Below are 19,809 nucleotides of genomic sequence, written 5' to 3'. Positions count from 1 at the left end.
GGAAACTATTACTGACCCTTTCCAATGAAGCCTTTCCTGTTTCCTGCGCAGCCTTAAAGGCACACATTTTACAAACGGATCAGGAGCTCTACAACTACATGATGCCTACACGCATGTTCTCTCCCCCCCCCCCGCTTCCGGATTTTTGGAGAACGGGGGAGGAGGCCACAAATTCAGGGGTCCCCACCCGCCCTGGCTGCCGGGTTGGGAAGCCTAGTGGGCAGCTCCAGGAGGGAGCTATTCTTCTTCCTGCCACTAGGGAGCGCTGCCACCACCTGCTCAATGTAAGGGTTCCTGACTGAGAGGAACAGGACTCCCCATCCCCTTTCCTGCTCTGAGGCCTGGCCTCGAAAACATATTGAGCATAGTGCCTGTGTTTGCAGTTGTTTTGGAAACACTTTTGCGTCCCTATGAAAAATCCATTATTTTGCAGTCACTGAACGTTGTGTGAATACCTATATTGATTTTGGTCTGAACTGGACTTTTGAAATCAACTTTTACGGAGCACCCCTTGCATGAAGTGTGAACGAAGCAGGAATTTCAAGTCGACCCCCTGCACATCCTAATTTCTGTTATGGTTATATTCCCATTTTGACATTATTAATTTGTTATTTGGTCACTATAAGCGCGTGGTTGTATATTTTCTAATTTCGTATCTGTCAGCACTCCCAAGTCTACTGAACCTACGAAAATGAAAGATGGTCCCTAGAAGAAGGACAGTCCGTATCTGAAACAAAATTGGACCGATTCTCTTTATCGTCGGACTTGATTGAGAAAGTATTATGATTTTTGGACAGTAGCTGTGTTGTGCACTGGATGGTTTTCGAACTGCATTATTGTATTGTAATTCTGTTATGAACCATTGAGGACTATTTACATTAAGAACATAAGAGAAGCCATATTGGATCAGGCCAGTGGCCCATCCAGTCCAACACTCTGTCACACAGTGGCCAATATATGTGTGTGTGTGTGTGTATACACACACACACACACATATACATACATACATAAATACACACAAACACACACACACACACACACACACATATATATACTGTGGTTAATAGCCACTGATGGATCTCTGCTCCATATTTTTATTCAATCCCCTCTTAAAGCTGGCTATGCTTGTAGCCGCCACCACCTCCTGTGGCAGTGAATTCCACCTGTTAATCACCCTTTGGGTGAAGAAGTACTTCCTTTCATCCGTTTTAACCTGACTGCTCAGCAATTTCATTGAATGCCCATGAATTCTTGTGAGAAAGGGAGAAAAGTACTTCTTTCTCTACTTTCTCTGTCCCATGCATAAGCTTGTAAACCTCTATCATGTCACCCCGCAGTCGACGTTTCTCCAAGCTAAAGAGCCCCAAGCATTTTAACCTTTCTTCATAGCGAAAGTGTTCCAATCATTCTAGTTCCCCTTTTCTGCACTTTTTCCAAAGCTATATCTTTTTTGAGGCGCGGTGACCAGAATTGTACACAGTATTCCAAATGAGACTGCACCATCGATTTATACAGGGGCATTATGATACTGGCTGATTTGTTTTTAATTCCCTTCCTAATAATTCCCAGCATGGCGTTGGCCTTTTTTTTATTGCAATTGCACATTGTCTTGACATTTTCAGTGAGTTATCTACAACGACCCCAAGATCTCTCTCTTGGTCAGTCTCTGCCAGTTCACACCCCATCAACTTGTATTTGTAGCTGGGATTCTTGGCCCCAATGTGCATTACTTTGCACTTGGCCACATTGAACCTCATCTGCCACGTTGACGCCCACTCACCCAGCCTCAACAGATCCCTTTGGAGTGCCTCACAATCCTCTCTGGTTCTCACCACCCTGAACAATTTAGTGTCATCTGCAAACTTGGTCACTTCACTGCTTACTCCCAACTCCATATCATTAATGAACAAGTTAAAGAGCATGGGACCCAGTACCGAGCCCTGCGGCACCCCACTGCTTACCGTCCTCCACTGCGAAGACTGCCCATTTATACTCACTCTCTGCTTCCTATTAATTAGCCAGTTTTTGATCCACAAGAGGACCTGTCCTTTTACTCCATGACTCTCGAGCTTACTAAGGAGCCTTTGATGAGGAACTTTATCAATTACACAGAGAAACTGTTTTGTTGGACGGAGAGCATTTGTTGTTTTTCTCTGCTATTGCACTGCCATGTTCTCGCTTTCCGCTGACCCCACCTGGGGACTTGCAATCCTACTGGTGATGGAACTTGGGGAGGGTGGGACCTCAGAAGGGTACAATGCCATACAGTCCAGCTTCCAAAGCTGCCATTTTCTCTAGAGGAATTGATCTTCGTCATCTGGAGATGAGCCGTAATTCTGGGAGATCTTCAGCCCCCATCTGGAGGGTGGTGTGGTAAATAAGGAAATTTGCGGTGTTGAGTTTAGGCAAAGCAAAAAAACCACCGCGCAACCATTCGTGCATACTGATAAGATATGACTGTGAGCTGTTGCCTAAGCATGGGTTCCAGAGTCTAAAAATAGCGGCCAGAGGGAGTGTAAAGGAAACAGAGACTTGAACCTAGGACTCATGGTGCTGCTACTACACCTGCTGAATTACTCTTCAAAGAGGGTGTTGTGTCCTAGGTTCAAATGGAGAACTGTTACTTTTGGAGGGAACTGTTACTTTTGGAGGGAAGCTGAACAAGCCAAGCTTGTACTCCACACCAGGGTTCCAGAGAAGGCCTAAGCGTGCCCAATCAGGGGAAGGATTGAAACATAAGTAGCCAATCAACATCTAGGCTCATACTGTACCCTGATAGGCCCTTAGGCCTCTGTAAATAGCCAATCCATGTACAAAGTTAAGGTCCAATCAGAAGGGGGCAAGAATTGTATAAAAGGAGCGGGAGGTTTGAATAGAGCTCAGTCTGTGTTGGTGTTCCTGAAGTAAAGCTTGCTGAAATCACTCTCCGACTCTGGTCTCTTACTGCGCCGACCCCAGTACTTTACACTGGCGACAAGGATGGGATGCCAGTAAGAACCAGCAACAGAACCAGGAACACGGAAAGGTGGCTAAATCCAAGCCATCTGGGTCCCCACCTCTGCTCTGCGCACACCCCATCTCGCAAGCCGCCCAGACACACTGCCAAGAATGGAGGCTCCAGCCAACCTCCTGCAGCCCTTTAGCATCGATCGCCCCGAGCTGTGGGACTCGTGGGTCAAAGGCTTCCAGTCATACCTGACCTTCCGGAAGATTACAGAGACTACCATGCAGAGAGCTCTGCTTATCAGTACGTGTGGCACGGAGACCGTGGACTTAGCCAGGGCTCTTCTCCAACCCAGGAAGCTCTCAGAGACGCCGGTGGACGACATCATCAGCGCTCTGGAGAAGTATTTCCAGCCCCAGCCAACCAAGCTCACCCGGCACTGGGACTTCCGACAAAGGACACAGAAGGCAAGCGAAACCACGATGGCGTTCTTGACAAGCCTGCGCCGGGTGGCAAGCCGATGCAGTTTCGCAGACCTCAACGAAGCCCTTCTCGACCAGTTTGTATGGGGCTTGAGGGACGAAAAACTAGTACAGAAACTCCTGTCCCTCTCCGAGTGCGACCTAACAAAGCCAATCGATGTGGCCACCAGCTGGGAGAAGGGCAGATCAGCAGGGCCACGGCTGACAAGACAGGCTGCGGCACACCAGATCAACCCTGAACCATCTACAGAGGACTCAGACATGGACAAAGCTCTACAAACCGGCTATCGTTCAGCAGGAAGGAAGACCACCCATACCCCACAGGGCATGAGACACAAGACACCACCTGCATGTGCAAGCTGCGGGGGCCAGCACGAGCGAAAGACCTGCCGATTCCGGAATGCCACCTGTCGACTCTGCAGCAAGGAAGGCCACATCGCCTGCGCCTGCAGATCCACATCCCGAGCACGCGTCCCGCAAAGATCTGCGCACTCCGAAGGCCAGCCAGACTTCGAGACCGACGCTCTCCACGCCCACCAATACCCGGTACAGTACCTACCCTCGCCAGTCAGGCCCTCCAAAATCCGGGTCAATGTAGAGATCGGGGGGGTGCCCTGCCAAATGGAGGTGGACTCTGGGTCAGCATCATCTATTATAGCGGCAGAGACATTTTTTAAAATCCCCACCAGGCTGAGGCCTCGTCTCAGGGACCCGGGGTTTACCTTAGTGGACTTCCAGAAGAATAAGGTGCCTATCTTGGGAGTGGGCCCGGTCCCAGTCGAATACAAGGGGTTCAAGGGCCAGCTACAAGTGCTAGTGGTCAAGAACCACCTTACAAACCTTTTGGGTCTCGACTGGTTCAAGCCCCTGGGAATAGAGATCAGGGGGGTCAATAAGACTGTCGGAGTGGACTTTAACAAGGTTTGCGAAGAGTTCCCGGCCGTTTTCGATGTCACCTTGGGCTGCTACACGGGTCCCCCGGTTACACTACACCTCGACCCCACAGTGCGGCCTATTAGGCTTAAAGCGCGGCGAGTTCCATTCGCGCTCAAGCCTAAAATTGAGGAGGAACTGGATAAACTGATTGCACAGGGAATACTAGAGCCTGTCACCCACGCAGCCTGGGAAACGCCCATCGTGACTCCAGTCAAGCCCAGTGGGGAAGTGCGGATTTGTGCAGACTATAAGTGCACCCTCAACAAGGCTCTTCAGGCCCACGCATACCCTGTGCCCATCGTCAGCCACGTTTTAGCCACCCTAGCCGGCGCAAAATTTTTTGGCAAGTTGGACTTGGCCCAAGCTTACCAACAGCTGCCGGTGGATGAGGCCACGGCCAACGCCCAAACAATTGTGACCCACCGGGGGGCCTTTAGAGTAAAGCGGTTGCAATTTGGCGTGAGTGTGGCTCCGGGGTTGTTCCAGGAACTCATGGACTCTCTTTTAAAAGGACTTCCCGGAGTCACTCCATTCTTCGATGATGTGCTGATCGCTGCAGCCTCGCCTGAAGAATTCGCCGCCCGCCTTAGAGGAGTCCTACAACGTTTTGAAACAGCCGGCCTCAAGGTCAAATGGGAGAAGTGCCTCCTGGGCGTGGATCGGGTGGAATTCCTGGGGTTCTCCATCGATGCCCAGGGGGTCCACCCCTCCGACGCCAAGCTGCGTGCCATCAGAGATGCTCCAGCGCCCACCAACAAGCAAGAACTCCAGGCCTTCCTCGGCCTCCTAAACTTTTATCATGCTTTTCTCCCCCACAAGGCAGCGGTGGCCGAACCCCTGCACCGGCTTCTAGACAAGAACCGACCCTGGGCGTGGGGCCGCCAGCACGCTAAAGCCTTCCAGGATATCAAGGGCCTCCTGATGTCCAACTCCGTCCTTGCCCATTTCGACGAGACCCTGCCCTTGGTCCTTGCATGCGACGCATCCCCTTATGGCGTGGGGGCAGTTCTGGGCCACCGACTCCCTGATGGGACCGAAGTCCCTATCGCGTACTACTCGCGGACCCTCTCGTCGGCGGAGCGGAACTACGCCCAAATCGACAAAGAAGGGTTGGCAGTTGTGGCCGGCGTCAAAAAATTTCATGATTACATCTACGGCCGGCCCTTTACCCTCTATACGGACCACAAACCCCTCTTGGGCCTCTTTGCATCAGACCGGCAGACCCCTCAGGTGTTGTCCCCACGGGTCCTCCGTTGGTCCATTTTTCTAGCCGGCTACACTTACACCCTAGTGCATCGCCCGGGCAAGGCAATGGGCCATGCTGACGCCCTGAGCCGCTTGCCCTTGCCTGACGTGGATCCCGATCCAGCCCCGGCTCATCAGATCCTACTGATGGACATGCTTCCGGACAGGCCATTGCTCGCCCGCGACGTTGCTGCCCGCTCCGCTCGTGATCCAGTCCTCTCCCGTGTCTTGGACTGGGTGGGGAGGGGGTGGCCCAAGGGCTCGACTGGGCCGGAATTTACTCCGTTTGCAGCCCGGAAAGACGAACTATCCACCCACAAAGGCTGCCTACTATGGGGCAATAGAGTCGTCATCCCCAAACCCTTGCAAGACCAAGTGCTTAGAGCCCTGCACGAGGCACACCCGGGCATAGTCCGCATGAAGGCTCTCACACGAAGCTATGTCTGGTGGCCCGGCCTCGATGCAGAAATTGAGGCTTGGGTTAAAAGGTGCCCGACATGCCAGGTGTCAAGGCCTGACCCCCCACGTGGCCCAGTGCAACCATGGGAATCCACCAAAACCCCCTGGTCAAGACTGCATATGGACTTTGCTGGCCCCTTCCATGGGCGGACTCTACTCATACTAGTGGATTCATACTCCAAGTGGTTGGAGGTGGTCCAGGTGCCCTCGCCATCATCGCAGGCGACCATCACGGCTCTGAGGGCCATCTTTGCAACCCACGGGTTGCCGGAGACCATCGTCACCGACAACGGCACAGCATTCACGTCCGCAGTGTTCCAGGACTTCTTAGCCAGGAACCTCATCAGGCACATTCGCTCTGCCCCGTTTCATCCAGCCACCAACGGCCAGGCAGAGCGGATGGTGCGCACGGCAAAGGAGGCCTTGAACCGTCTGGGCCCCTCAGACTGGCCAAAAGACTTGGCGTGTTTCCTAATGGCCTACCTGACCACACCCACCGCCTCCACAGGTCGCAGTCCAGCCGAACTCCTCATGGGCCGCCGCATCACCACCCTGCTGGACAAGCTGCACCCTGACCGAGCCCCAGACAGGCGACCGGCGCTGGAACACCTTAAAGCCCCCAGAGGGTTCTACCCAGGTGAGACAGTGTGGGCACAGAACTATGCCACCACTGGCCCCGCCTGGCTCCCTGGAAAGGTGGACCACGTCACAGGACCGGTCTCCTATGCAGTGACCTTGGAGGGTGGACATCTCCTGAGGCGACACATCGACCAACTCCGTGGTCGCCTGCCTGCCGGGGAGCCAAGGTCAGAGGCTCCAGATCCGGACAACGTAAGTCCCCGTGAGCCTGACACAGAACAGGGTTCCATGGAGCCCACTTCGGCCCAGCAGGAGGAGACCCCCGACCGCGCAGCTGAACCCAGGTCTTCCGGGGCCGCCGTCCCAGATGTCTCCAGCTCTGCAGCCGCAGAACCACCAACCGAGTCAGAACGCCCAGTCCCCTCGGAGCTCCGACGCTCGACACGAGACCGCCACCCTCCGGCATATCTCCAGGACTATGTCACCTGATAGCTGGAACTATGGGGGGAGGGGTGTTGTGTCCTAGGTTCAAATGGAGAACTGTTACTTTTGGAGGGAACTGTTACTTTTGGAGGGAAGCTGAACAAGCCAAGCTTGTACTCCACACCAGGGTTCCAGAGAAGGCCTAAGCGTGCCCAATCAGGGGAAGGATTGAAACATAAGTAGCCAATCAACATCTAGGCTCATACTGTACCCTGATAGGCCCTTAGGCCTCTGTAAATAGCCAATCCATGTACATAGTTAAGGTCCAATCAGAAGGGGGCAAGAATTGTATAAAAGGAGCGGGAGGTTTGAATAGAGCTCAGTCTGTGTTGGTGTTCCTGAAGTAAAGCTTGCTGAAATCACTCTCCGACTCTGGTCTCTTACTGCGCCGACCCCAGTACTTTACAGAGGGGCAGCCGGGCTATCTGCATATCTCAGCAGAAAGACAAGAAGACAGCAGAGATTCATACCTGGCAACATTTAAAATTTGATTTTCTACTAAGGACTGTTTACTTACTTGGAGAGCAAGTGTGGTGTAGTGGTTAAGTATGCGGACTCCTATCTGGGAGAACCGGGTTTGATTCCCCATTCCTCCACTTAACAGCTGCTGGAATGGCTTTGGGTCAGCCATAGCTCTGGCAGAGGTTGTCCTTGAAAGGGCAGCTCCTGTGAGAGCCCTCTCCAGCCCCACCCACCTCACAGCGTGTCTGTTGTGGGGGAGGAAGGTAAAGGAGATTGCGAGCCGCTCTGAGACTCTTCAGAGTGGAGGGCAGGATATAAATCCAATATCATCATCATAACTTTGAAGGACACTTAAGAATTACAGCGATAAAGTTTTTGAGTAAAAGAGTGTTTTGCACTTATATTGCAACATTTGGTGCGCAGTGTTTTTCTTGCTTTGCCGACCTGGAGGGTGGCGACCCTACAGCCTGCTGAGCACCATCTTCCAATCTCCAGGAATTTCCCAAGCTGCCAGTGGCAAGCCTGCAGAGATGGTACCAGTCAGGGCCAGATTAAACCCTGTGGAGGCCCCTAGGCAGTCAAATTCTCCAGGGGGGGAGGGCCCTGCTGCAGCCTGTAGGCCCCTCCTCAAAAGCCCTTTTGACAAAGCTGCGGGGGAGAGGCAGAGAGAGGCAAACTTGGCAATGACGCCAGCATCAGCCGCACCAGGCAAGTCGGGCAAAGAACAGCGGGCTGCAAGCGGGGGGGGGGAATGGGGGGAGAAGCCAGCCCGGGACCCCTAAAGGCATGGAGGCCCACAGGCCAGTGCCGACTTGGCCTAATTGTTCATCCGTCCCTGGTACCAGTGTTTTGCTCTGGCCTAACTTTTGTGTCTGGCCTAATAATGCAAGAACAGGGGGTGTTATCCTGAAAACCAGACATAACGGTTTGGAGCCAGCCAGGGGGCGCTTTGTAGACAAATAATCCAGTGTTGTATGTTATGCAGCTGCACCTACTCGTCAATGGACAAGGTCGGTAGGTGGGGAGGAAGGGGGCTGTCAGAAAGGTTCAGGAGCTGTGCTCCTGTGAGCTCCTGCAGAATTCAAGGCCTGGAGCCAGCACAGTTCTAGACACATGGGCCCTGTTCACACAGCGTGTTGAGTCTGGGTTCAACTGACCTGGTTCTGTTCCAAATATCTTTGTTCCGGATATTATCGATCAGACTGCCATACTGCAATTCGAATCACTCCGCGGTGAAACCGTCTTCTGCCGTCCACACGACAGCACCATGCAGTTCTTTTTTTTTGTTTTCCCTGCTATTATGCGCATGCTTGCATTATGCGCATGCGCATAGGTTAAAACATTATGTGGTTATGCACATATCGCTAAGTTTTAAAAAATGGCGACCGTAAAGCAGTTGTCTGAGGCTCCTTTTGCTTTGGGCCAGCCTTCAGACATCTGGAAGTTGGTTAATATCGCAGCAGAACTATCCAGATGGAGAAAACTACGAGGTGAAACTGGAGAACTTAAAAAACACCGCTAAGGAGCAGGTAACAAAATAATCTGGTCGCGAGAAGGATAGGGGGGGCTACCACGAGTTCATACCGGGAGGCAGATGTTGCTGTCTGATCAGCCACTTTAAAGAAAACAGCAGCGACATCTGATTATACTGTGGGTCTGAACAGGGCCAAGCAGGCATAAATAAGGAGGTTCCTTCTCTTCCAAGAGTTAGGAGGACAGCCCAACTTAAATTGCTACTAGAGCTTCCTTTTGGTCCACTGTTCACTGTGCAGTGAATTCATTAACAAGCAATTAATCCAGGGCAGTGCAAATACTGGTCCGGATCAAATTCTTAACACTTGAAGGATCAAGGTCATACCACTTGAAGGGGATGAGGCTCTGCTAAAGATTTCAGACTGCCGATAGCAGTTTTAAAGAAGAAGAAGATATTGGATTTATATCCCGCCCTCCACTCCGAAGAGTCTCAGAGCGGCTCACAATCTCCTTTACCTTCCTCCCCCACAACAGACACCCTGTGAGGTGGGTGGGGCTGGAGAGGGCTCTCACAGCAGCTGCCCTTTCAAGGACAACGTCTGCCAGAGCTATGGCTGACCCAAGGCCATCTCAGCAGGTGCAAGTGGAAGAGTGGGGAATCAAACCTGGTTCTCCCAGATAAGAGTCCGCACACTTAACCACTACACCAAACTGGCTCTACACCAAACCAAGGAAACGGGGTGCTGCACCCCAGCTGAGAATATGGAGGGGTGGGGTTGGAAAGTGGGAAAGAAAGTGCCTCTTTTCTGTCCCTTGTGAAACTGGTAATTGCAGAACTGGATCAGGGGGAGGAGAGTATGTCCCTGGAAGAGCATTATGAACTACTGGTAGCAACCTGTTGCTGATCCCCAGCCCCAAAGAGATCTGGCTGTCCTTGATGAGGGACCAGGTCTTTCCTGAGGAACTTAAGAACATAAGAGAAGCCATGTTGGATCAGGCCAATGGTCCATCCAGTCCAACACTGTGTCACAGAGTGGCCAAAAAAACCCAGGTGCCACCAGGAGGTCCACCAATGGGGCTAGAAGCCCTCCCAGTGTGCCCCCCCCCGCACCAAGAATACAGGGCATCACTGCCCAAAACAGAGAGTTCCAACAATACACTGTGGCTAATACAGGAAATGTGGCACATTTTCTGCCCTCCTCTAAGTGACAGCCCTTCAAATACTACTCCACCCCCTCCAATCTCCTCTTCTGCAGTCTGGACATTCTCAATGAATGAAATTGCTGAGCAGTCAGGTTAGAACTGATAAAAGGAAGTCCTTCTTCACGATATTCCAAGAAGCATCAATCTAGAATAATATGCCAGGGAAATCTCCCTGCTGTATTGGTGTGAGTACTGAACGCAACAGGCTCTCAAGGGCTGTTTTTATTCTTGGCCAGCTTCCCAGCATGGATATGGAATTGGTGTATGACTTCTTTAGATTTTCTGCATGTTATTTCCCCCATCTCTGTGCCTGTATTGTGTTTCCCCCCTCTCTGCTCATGTTTTGCTCCCTCTAGTGGTTGCTTCAATATTTCATCTCTGTATGTCAGCTTTATTTACAACAAACCAGAAATGCAGTGATGAAATATCAAAGTGACCACGTAGGGTTGCCATTGTCAAGTCCAATTCAAGAAATATCTGGGGACTCTGGAGGTGGAGCCAGGAGACTTTGGGGGTGGAGCCAGGAGCAAGGCTGTGACAAGTATAATTGAACTCCAAAGGGAGTTCTGGCCATCACATTTAAAGGGACCACACACCTTTAAATGCCTTCCCTCCTTTGGAAATAATGAAGGACAGGGGCACCTTCTTTTGGGGCTTATAGAATCGGACCTCCTGGTCCAATCATTTTGAAACTAGGAGGGTATTTTGGGGAGAGGCACCGGATGATATGCTGCAAATTTGGTGCCTCTTCCTCAAAAAACAGGGGCCCCCCAGAGCCCCAGATACCCGTGGTTCAATTCTCTATTCTACTCTATGGAAATTGGTCTCCATAGGGATTAATGGAATGTCCAGCAGACATTTCCCTCCCCATTCACTTTCTGATGACCCTGGAGGGAAGGCCTCCAAACTGGCAGATCCCCTGCCTCCACCTGGGGGTTGGGAACCCTACGACTACTAGAGGAACCAAAACATATGCAGAAAAAGGGGGGGAAACACTGACGCAGTTACAGGCACACAAATGGCAAAAAGAAGAGATTGCAACAATAGAATTTACTGGAACTGCCATACACACACATACACATGCCCAAACAGAGTTAAGGGATAAGCCTTCAGTTTCTTTTATTGCGGCAACAACAGTACAATCCTGAGACATTCACGGCATTCCAACGAGGCCCAAGTATTTTCCCCAGCCTCCCTCTTGTCTGACGGACTCAACAGCTCATAGCAGCAGCTTCCACCGGTCACTGCATGGCCTGCTTGGCAGACTCTATCATGGTAGAGAGCGCTTGCCTGATGCGTTCGGTCACCTGTTCGTTGACAAGACGCTCGTGTGCCTGCTGAAAAAAGGCCCTGCAATTAAAAAAAAAGATTTAGAACCTAAGAAGAGAGCCTTGAAGAACCTGGCCCCACAGTCCCTGGGTACAGAGCAATGTTCCCCAGAGCCAGTTTGGTGTAGTGGTTAAGTGCGCAGACTCTTATCTGGGAGAACCGGGTTTGATTCCGCACTCCTCCACTTCCAGCTGCTGGAATGGCCTCGGGTCAGCCATCGCTCTGGCAGACGTTGTCCTTGAAAGGGCAGCTGCTGTAAGATTCCTCTCAGCCCCACCTAGGCTTGCCAATCCCCAGGTCCCAGCGGGAGTTCTTCCGCTTTCCCAGGCTCTTTCCCGCCCCCAGTCAGCCGGCTGGCGGGGGAAGCCCCGCCCCCAGAGGACCATGTGCCTTTCCACCTCCGGAGGCTTCAGTCTCCAATTGAAAGGCTTCCTCTTGGGATGGTGTGTCTGTGTTACTTGGAAGAAGTTGGCAGCAACTCGTGGTAGAGAGGCCAATCCCTCACTTCAGAGTCGCCAGGAAGGGGGGGGGGGGAATGTCTGCTGGGCACTTCATTATTCCCTATGTGGAGATCGATTCTCATAGGGTAAAAGGGGAAATTGATCTGGAGGTTTTGGGGGTTCTGGAGGAGCTGTTTTTTGAGGTAGAGGCACCAAATTTTCAATATAGTATCTAGTGCCTCTCCCCAAAGTACCCCCCAAGTTTCAAAACGATTAGACCAGGGGGTCCAATTCTATGAGCCCCAAAAGACTTTTGCTGCTACAGTGCCCTTTGTCCTGCTTAGTTCTCCCAGTACTGGCTGCTGCTGACGATGCTTTGCCAGCTCAGCCATGGCAAAAAGAAAAGAAAAAAGAAAAACAGGATGTTCCCCAGAGGGCCTCCTGGATAGCCAGAGGGGCCCCCTCACCAGGACGTCAGGGGGTAGTACCCCCACAGGCCCCGTGTTCCTATATGCCTGTAGAGAGAAGAAAAAGATAAGAAGATATTGGATTTATATCCCACCCTCCACTCCGAATCTCACAGTCTCAGAGCGGCTCACAATCTCCTTTTTCTTCCTCCCCCGCAACAGACACCTTGTGAGGTGGGTGGGGCTGGAGAGGGCTCTCACAGCAGCTGCCCTTTCAAGGACAACCTCTGCCAGGGCTATGGCTGACCCAAGGCCATCCCAGCAGGTGCAAGTGGAGGAGTGTGGAATCAAACCCGGTTCTCCCAGATAAGAGTTCGCACACTTAACTACTGCACCAAACTGGCTGCCAAGTTCCCACCAGAGGTGGGGGATCCCCCGCACTGGAGGACCCTAACCTGCTGGCAGCGAGGAGGCTGCGAGGGGATCCTCGCCCCTGAAGAGCTTCGTCGGCGCTCGCCAGGGATGTCGCACCAGGGACGCTCTAGGACTTGTGCTAAAAACTCTATGGTTTTACTGCAAGTCCTAGGGTGCCCCTAGTGTGATGTCCCCAGCGTGATGACATCACTTCCAGGTGACGTCATCGTGCCTCGCTCGCAAACCACACGCAAGGAACAAGTCCCCTGCTGCAGTGGTGGAGGGACTCGGCAACCCTAGTAGAGAGCTCTCCTGCTGTTCACTTGTCTGCCCAAGGGGTAGGGTTGCCAATCCCCAGGTGGGGGAAGGGGATCCCCCGGTTTGGAGACCCTCCCCCCCGCTTCAGGGTCGTCAGAAAGTGGGGGGGAGGGGAGGGAAATGTCTGCTGGGAACTCTATTATTCCCTATGGAGATTTATTCCCTTAGAAAATCATGGAGAATTGATCTGCAGGTATCTGAAGCTCTGGGTGGGGGCTGTTTTTTGGGGTAGAGGCACCAAATTTTCAGTATAGCATCTAGTGCCCCTCCCCAAAATACCCCCCAAGTTTCAAAAAGATTGTATCAGGGGGTCCAATTCTATGAGCCCCAAAAGAAGGTGCCCCTATCCTTCATTATTTCCTATGGAAGGAAGGCATTGAAAAGGTGTGCCGTCCTTTTAAATGTGATGGCCAGAACTCCCTTTGGAGTTCAATTATGCTTGTCACAGCCTTGATCTTGGCTCCACCCCAATGTCTCCTGGCTCCACCCCCAAAGTCTCCTGGCTCCACCCCCAAAGTCCCCAGATATTTCTTGAATTCGACTTGGCAACCCTACCAAGGGGACAGTGTTAGCCAGAAGGACTCGCTGCTGGGTATTAGGGTGCTCCGCCTCCCCTTTCCTGATAGGGTTGCCAACCTCCCAGTGGTGGCTGGAGATCTCCTGCTTTTACAGTGGATCTCCAGGTGACACCGATCCATTTCCCTGGAGAAACCCCCACGGAAGTCCCTCCCCTCCGCAAACCCCACCCACTTCCCACCCAACCTAGAGCTTTCAACCCTACCCTTCCCCTCCTTCCGGAGTTTCAAAACCTACTCTGCCTGGCCTTTATAGGTGTTGAAGGCTGCCATCATGTCCGTGAAATACTGGGAGATTAATGGCGCTTCAGGGGACGCCTCCGGAGCCTGCCCTTCGTCTCCAGCTTCCCGTTTCACCACAGCACCTGCCAAACAGCCAAGAAACTGGTGAGTAATGCTGCCAACCTCCAGACTTCTGCTGTCGCACCTGAAAGTTGGTCGTGCCCAGGGCTATTTTTGTAGGAAAAGGCCAGCAGGAACTCATTTGCATATTAGGCCACACACCCCTGACATCACCATTGATTCATGCAGGGGGGGTTGTAGAAAAGCTCAGCAGGGACTCATTTGCATATTAAGCCACACCCCCTGGCACCAAGCCAGCCTGAACTGTGTTCCTGTGCGTTCCTGGTCATGCCTCAAGCTCCCTTGCCATATCCTGAAGTTTGGAAAATATAGCTGGAAGAAGAATCATAGTAACATGGGAATTTGAGTACCATCCCGTCACACTGAGGAATTTGTGCATAGCTGCACATTGGAGAATATGAGTGCTTAGCGGCACATAGTGAGGACTTTCCTTGAAATTGACATTTGAGGACTGGACTATTTGGATTCTTCAATCTTTTTTTCCCCCTGAAATAGGTTTTTGCCTCATAAATTGGCTTCATACTATTGTTTACTTATTGATGATTATTGTTCACCTAAGAACAGGCCTTGAATTCAACAGTAGCTCACAGGAGCACAGCTCCTGAACCTTTTTAAGGGTTCCCCCTTCTTCCCCCCACCTACCTTGTCCATTGAATAGGAGGTGCAGCTGCATAACAATCCTTGGATTAGGAGAACAGGCAGCCAGCCAGCCAGCCAGCCAGCCAGCCAGCCAGCCACCAGGGGCTTTGCCACGCCCCCAGTAGCCCTCATTAACCCCTGGAGAAGCCCACACCACCCTTGCTCCACTTCTTATGAGATTTTGGGTGGTGCATGGCTTACTGGCTTTTTGACTGGGTGTGGGGAGTCCAGGAGAGCCCCAGGTTAGCGAGGCCTGCTTGGGCTGGCTGGATCTCTAGCCAGCCCAAGCAGGCCTTGCTTGTCCGGGGCTCTCCTTTCTTGCATCGGTTTGCTTTTGCCTGGGGAGGGGCAGCATATGCTAATGAGTTATGCTAATGAGCTATGCTAATGAGCTCCACCATCTATTTTTCTACAAAACGACTCCTGCTTAAGAATAGATAATAGTTTTCTAAATTGTCATTTGTTAGTTTGCTTGATTTTGATGCTGGTACATCATGGAACCTGTGGTTTTCCTACTTCTTCCTTTTCTGTGATTTCTCTTGGATGGGTTGCAACCTCCACGTGGTGGCTGAAGATCTCATGAGGTTAGAGCTGTTCTCCAGGTGAAAGAGATCTGTTCACCTGGAGAAAATGGTTACTTAAGTTTGGAAGGTGGATGGCATTGTGCCTCACTGAAGTCTCTCGCCTCCCCAAACCCCATCCTCTTCAGGCTCTACCCCAAAACCTCCGTGTAGTTCCCAACTCAGAGCTGGCAACCCTTACTTGCGAGTAAAGGTCACCATCCGATCAAGGAACACTTTGAGCAGATGGATCATCTGCCTTTGAACGGAATAATTTGTCAATATGTTGGCCTGTGACTGAAACTGGGACGCGTGTAGCTGCCTTTCTCTGTCAAGGTCAATACTGAAGAAGATGATAATGTTGGATTTATATCCTGCCCTTCACTCTGAATCTCAGCATCTCAGAGCAGCTCACAATCTCCTTTCCCTTCCTCCCCAACAACAAACACCCTGTGAGCAGTGTTCCCTCTAAGCTGCAGAGTCTTGTGAGCAAAAGTTCTACTTTGTGAGCTGCTGGCATTAAAATTGCGAGCTACTGGCAGTAAAAGTTGTGAGCTACTGCATAAATTAGTGTGCTCTGGGGTCATCCTTCCTGAGCTAAGACAAAAACGTGTGAGCTGGAGGCTAAAAAGCTAGCTCACACTAGCTCAGCTTAGAAGGAACACTGCCTAGGAGGTAGGTGGGGCTGAGAGAGCTCTCACGGAAGCTGCCCTTTCAAGGACAGAGTCTCAGAGCAGCCTACAATCCCCTTTATCTTCCTTCCCCACAACAGGCACCCGGTGAGGTTGGTGAGGCTGAGAGAGCTCTCACAGCAGCTGCCCTTTTCAAGGACAACTCCTACTAGAGTTATGGCTGACTCAAGGCCATTCCAGCAGGTGCAAGTGGAGGAGTGGGGAATCAAACCCGGTTCTGCTAGACAAGAGTCCACACACTTAACCACTACACCAAACTGGCTCTACTGCTCTAATGTCTACTATTGACCATGGTCTCCTCTGGACCCAGATTGGCCCAGAAACACATGAAGCTGCCTGGTCTATCAAGGTCAGCAGCTCTCCAGGGTCTGAGCTGGAGGTCTCTAAGATCACCTTCTGTCTGATGTGTTTAAAAAAAAATTCTGGGGATTGAACATGGGACCTTCTGCATAACAAGCAGATGCTCTACCACTGATTCTTAGGCAGAGGTCTTTCACATAACCCAGTCCTTTTAACTGGAGATTCCTGCATGATTTATTTATCTAATAAAAGTTATACCCTGCCTTTCTGCCCTCATAAGGACCCCCCGGGGCAATGCAAAGCTTGAACCCAAGACCTTCTGAATGCCAAGCAGATGCTCTGCTACAGCAGATCTCCCCCCCCAACCCCCCCCCCCCCCACTCTGAACAGCCCTGCCCTGGATAGCCCAGGCAAGACTGATCTTGTCAGATCCCAGAAGGCAAGCACTCAGATGGGAGAACACCTTGGAATACCAGAGCTGAGAGGCAGGGGCAGGCTTTATTCAGCCACCTCTCTGAATATCCTCCAGACCTCCAGTAGGGGTCAGTCACCAGAGGTCGACATGACTTCCAGGTGCACACATTGATTGATTTCGCACTCAGCTTACCCCGCGGTCACTTTCCTCTTCTCTGCGCAGCGTCCGTTGGATTTCCCACTATCTGCGCCGGAGTTACAGGAAGCATCGTGGTTTTCGTGCAGCAAACGGAAACTGGTTTTTAGCCGTTTCTGTTTGCTGCGTGAAAGCCGCAATGCTTTCTATAACTCCGGCGCAGATAGTGGGAAATCCGACGGACGCTGCACAGAGACGAGGAACGTGACTGCGGGGTAAGCTGAGTGCAAAATCGGTCTCTCTCTCTCTCTCACACACACACCCATGAAAAATACAAAAATATGAGAGAGATGGATGGATGGATGGAAGGAAGGAAGGAAGGAAGGAAGGAAGGAAGGAAGGAAGGAAAGTTTTGAACTGTTCATCCCTAACACAAATTAAATCCCAGGCAGAAGGGAATTGACCTGGATAACCCAGGTAAGCCTGATCTCATAGATCTTGGAAGCGAAGCAGAGTTGATTCTGGCTAGTATTTGGATGGGAGACCTCCAAGGAATACCAGGGTCATAACATGGAGACAGGCAATGGCAAACCATCTCTGAAATGTCTCTTGTCTTCCAAACAAGTCTAGCTCGCCCCCTCGTGGGGCACAATGCTAAAAGAGCTAGCATTTCTGGCTGCCGGACAATTTTAGGATCTCCCGGCTCTACTGCCCACGCTGCCGTACAATGATTAATTAATTGGAAGCTCAGCAAGGTCAACCTTGGCTGGTATGGCAGACCTCCTGTGGTTGTGATGTGGAGGCAGGCAACGGCCCACCACCTCCGCTCGTCTCATGCCTCGAAAGTCCAGAGGGGTCACCAGAAATCAGCTGCGACTGGACGGCATTTTCCGCCACCTGGGAGGGGTTGCGACAGTGTCCCTGTGCTCACTGGCTTAAAAAAAAAAAGATTAACCTGCTCCCCCCAGGACAACAAACACATCTCTGTTTGCACATCCCCAGGTTCAAGCGACACCAATCTTCTGTCGGGATTTCTGGGGGAGTGACTCTCCTTCCTAACGGGAGGCCAGGGTCCCATCGCCTGATGTTTGCTCAGAAGTAAGACCTGCTGAGCTCAGGGAAATGGACTCCCACGTAAGCCTGTCTTCCCTCTGCAACTCTGGTCTTGCACAAGAACAGCCCTGCAGGATCAGATCAGAGGTCCAGCAGCACCTTACATCCCACAGGCCAACCGGATGTCCCCAAGAAGCCCACACGGAGGGTGAGGAAGCATGGCTAGAGCGGGGGGGGGGGGCAAACTGAGGCTCGGGAGCCACATGTGGCACTTTCACACATATTGGGTGGCTCTGGAAGCCCCCACCACCCCATCAGCTGGCTTGGAGAAGGCATTTGTCTCTTTAAATCACTTCTCCAAGCCAAGCCAGCTGGCAGCTTGGAGAATGCACTTAAAGTTGCTTTCTTTCCACCTCTCTTCCTTCCTTGCTTTCCTTCCTTGCTTTCCTTCCTTCCTTCCTTCCTTCCTTCCTTCCTTCCTTCCTTCTTGCAGCTCTCATGCATCTGACATTGATGTCTTGTGACTCTCAAACATCTGATGTTTATTGATGTGGCTCTTACGTTAAGCAAGTTTGGCCACCCCTGAGCTAGAGTTACCAACTACAGATTGGTTCATTATGCATTGTATAAAGGCACTGTATAAATCCCCAGCTCGGGTCCCTGAATCTGTGGCCAGTTCATTTCATCAGAGGGACCTGGAGGCCCAGTATTTTGGGAGTGGAAACAAAAACACTTTCTCCATACCTGGCACAATTTTATAATACTTCAGCATGTCCTAGCCCAGGGGTGGCCAAACTGTGGCTCAGGAGACACATGTGGCTCTTTTGCACATACTGTGTGGCTCTCAAAGCTTCTACCACCTTGTTGGTCAGCTTGAAGAAGACATTTGTCTCTTTAAATCACTTCTCCAAGTAAGCCAGCTGGCAGATTAGAGGGTGCTTTTAAAGTTGCTTTCTTTCCATTTCTTCCTCCCTTGTCCCACCCTTCCTTCCTTCCTTCCTTCCTTCCTTCCTTCCTTCCTTCCTTCCTTCCTTCCTTCCTTCCTTCCTTCCTTCCTTCCTTCCTTCCTTCCTTCCTTCCTATCTCAAACATCAGCATTAACTGGTGGTGACTGCAGGCATAGTCAGCTTCAAGCAGGGATTGGGGCCGAGGTCCATCAGTGGCTCTTAGCCACAACGTACTGTTGGAATTCCCTGTCTGGGGCAATGATGTATTCTTAGTGCTTGGGAGGGGCAACAGTGTGAGGACTTCTAGCGTCCTGGCCTATAGCACCTGGTATTCCCAGGCGGTCTCCCATCCAAGTACTAACCAGGCCCAACCCTGCTTAGCTTCCGCGATCAGACGAGATCGGGCGTGTTCAGGGTGGTATGGCTTCAGAAGAGCCTTGAAAGAGCCTTTCACTCAAAATTGCCTGGAAAACAATCTAGAGGTAAATTACGCTAAAACCAAAGTAATGGCCTTTGGCAAAAAGACACCCAGATCACACCATTGGTACTTAAATTCTATTCCCATCGAACAAGTTTCATGCTTTAAGTACCTGGGGGTCATGTTTCAAGCAAATGGAAGAAGAACCACCGATATAAACATGATTACTTCAAATGCCAAAAGGAGTGCGGGGGCTATCCAAAAATTTTACTGGGGCAAAGGGGGTAAATGCATAATTGCAGCCCTTAGATTGTTTAAGGCTAAATCCCTCTAACAGCTAACATTTGGTGCCCCAATCAACATCACTACAAACTACAAAAAACTGGAGAGTGTTCAATCAAAAATTTTAAGAACAGTTCTCCAGGTACCCAAGGGCATTCCGAATGCATTAATTAGAATAGAAACTGGCGTGATTACAGTAGAAGCGAGGCTTTGGATTTTGGCCATCTGGTTGAAACTTTTGTTTTTTTCCCAAGGG

General features: G+C 51.3%; 1 non-coding gene across 1 annotated transcript; it reads right to left on the bottom strand.

Moving 5' to 3' along the window:
• Window positions 1–19,166: 19,166 nt before the first annotated feature.
• On the bottom strand, window positions 19,167–19,285 carry LOC132589505 (5S ribosomal RNA). Its single transcript, XR_009556625.1, has one exon. It is a non-coding gene; the product is annotated as a 5S ribosomal RNA (ribosomal RNA).
• Window positions 19,286–19,809: the final 524 nt, after the last annotated feature.

Source organism: Heteronotia binoei, chromosome 1 (assembly GCF_032191835.1).
Source record: "Heteronotia binoei isolate CCM8104 ecotype False Entrance Well chromosome 1, APGP_CSIRO_Hbin_v1, whole genome shotgun sequence".
NCBI lineage: Eukaryota > Metazoa > Chordata > Lepidosauria > Squamata > Gekkonidae > Heteronotia > Heteronotia binoei.
Note: the sequence above shows the minus strand (reverse complement) of the source record. Positions and strands in the feature narration are given on the sequence as shown.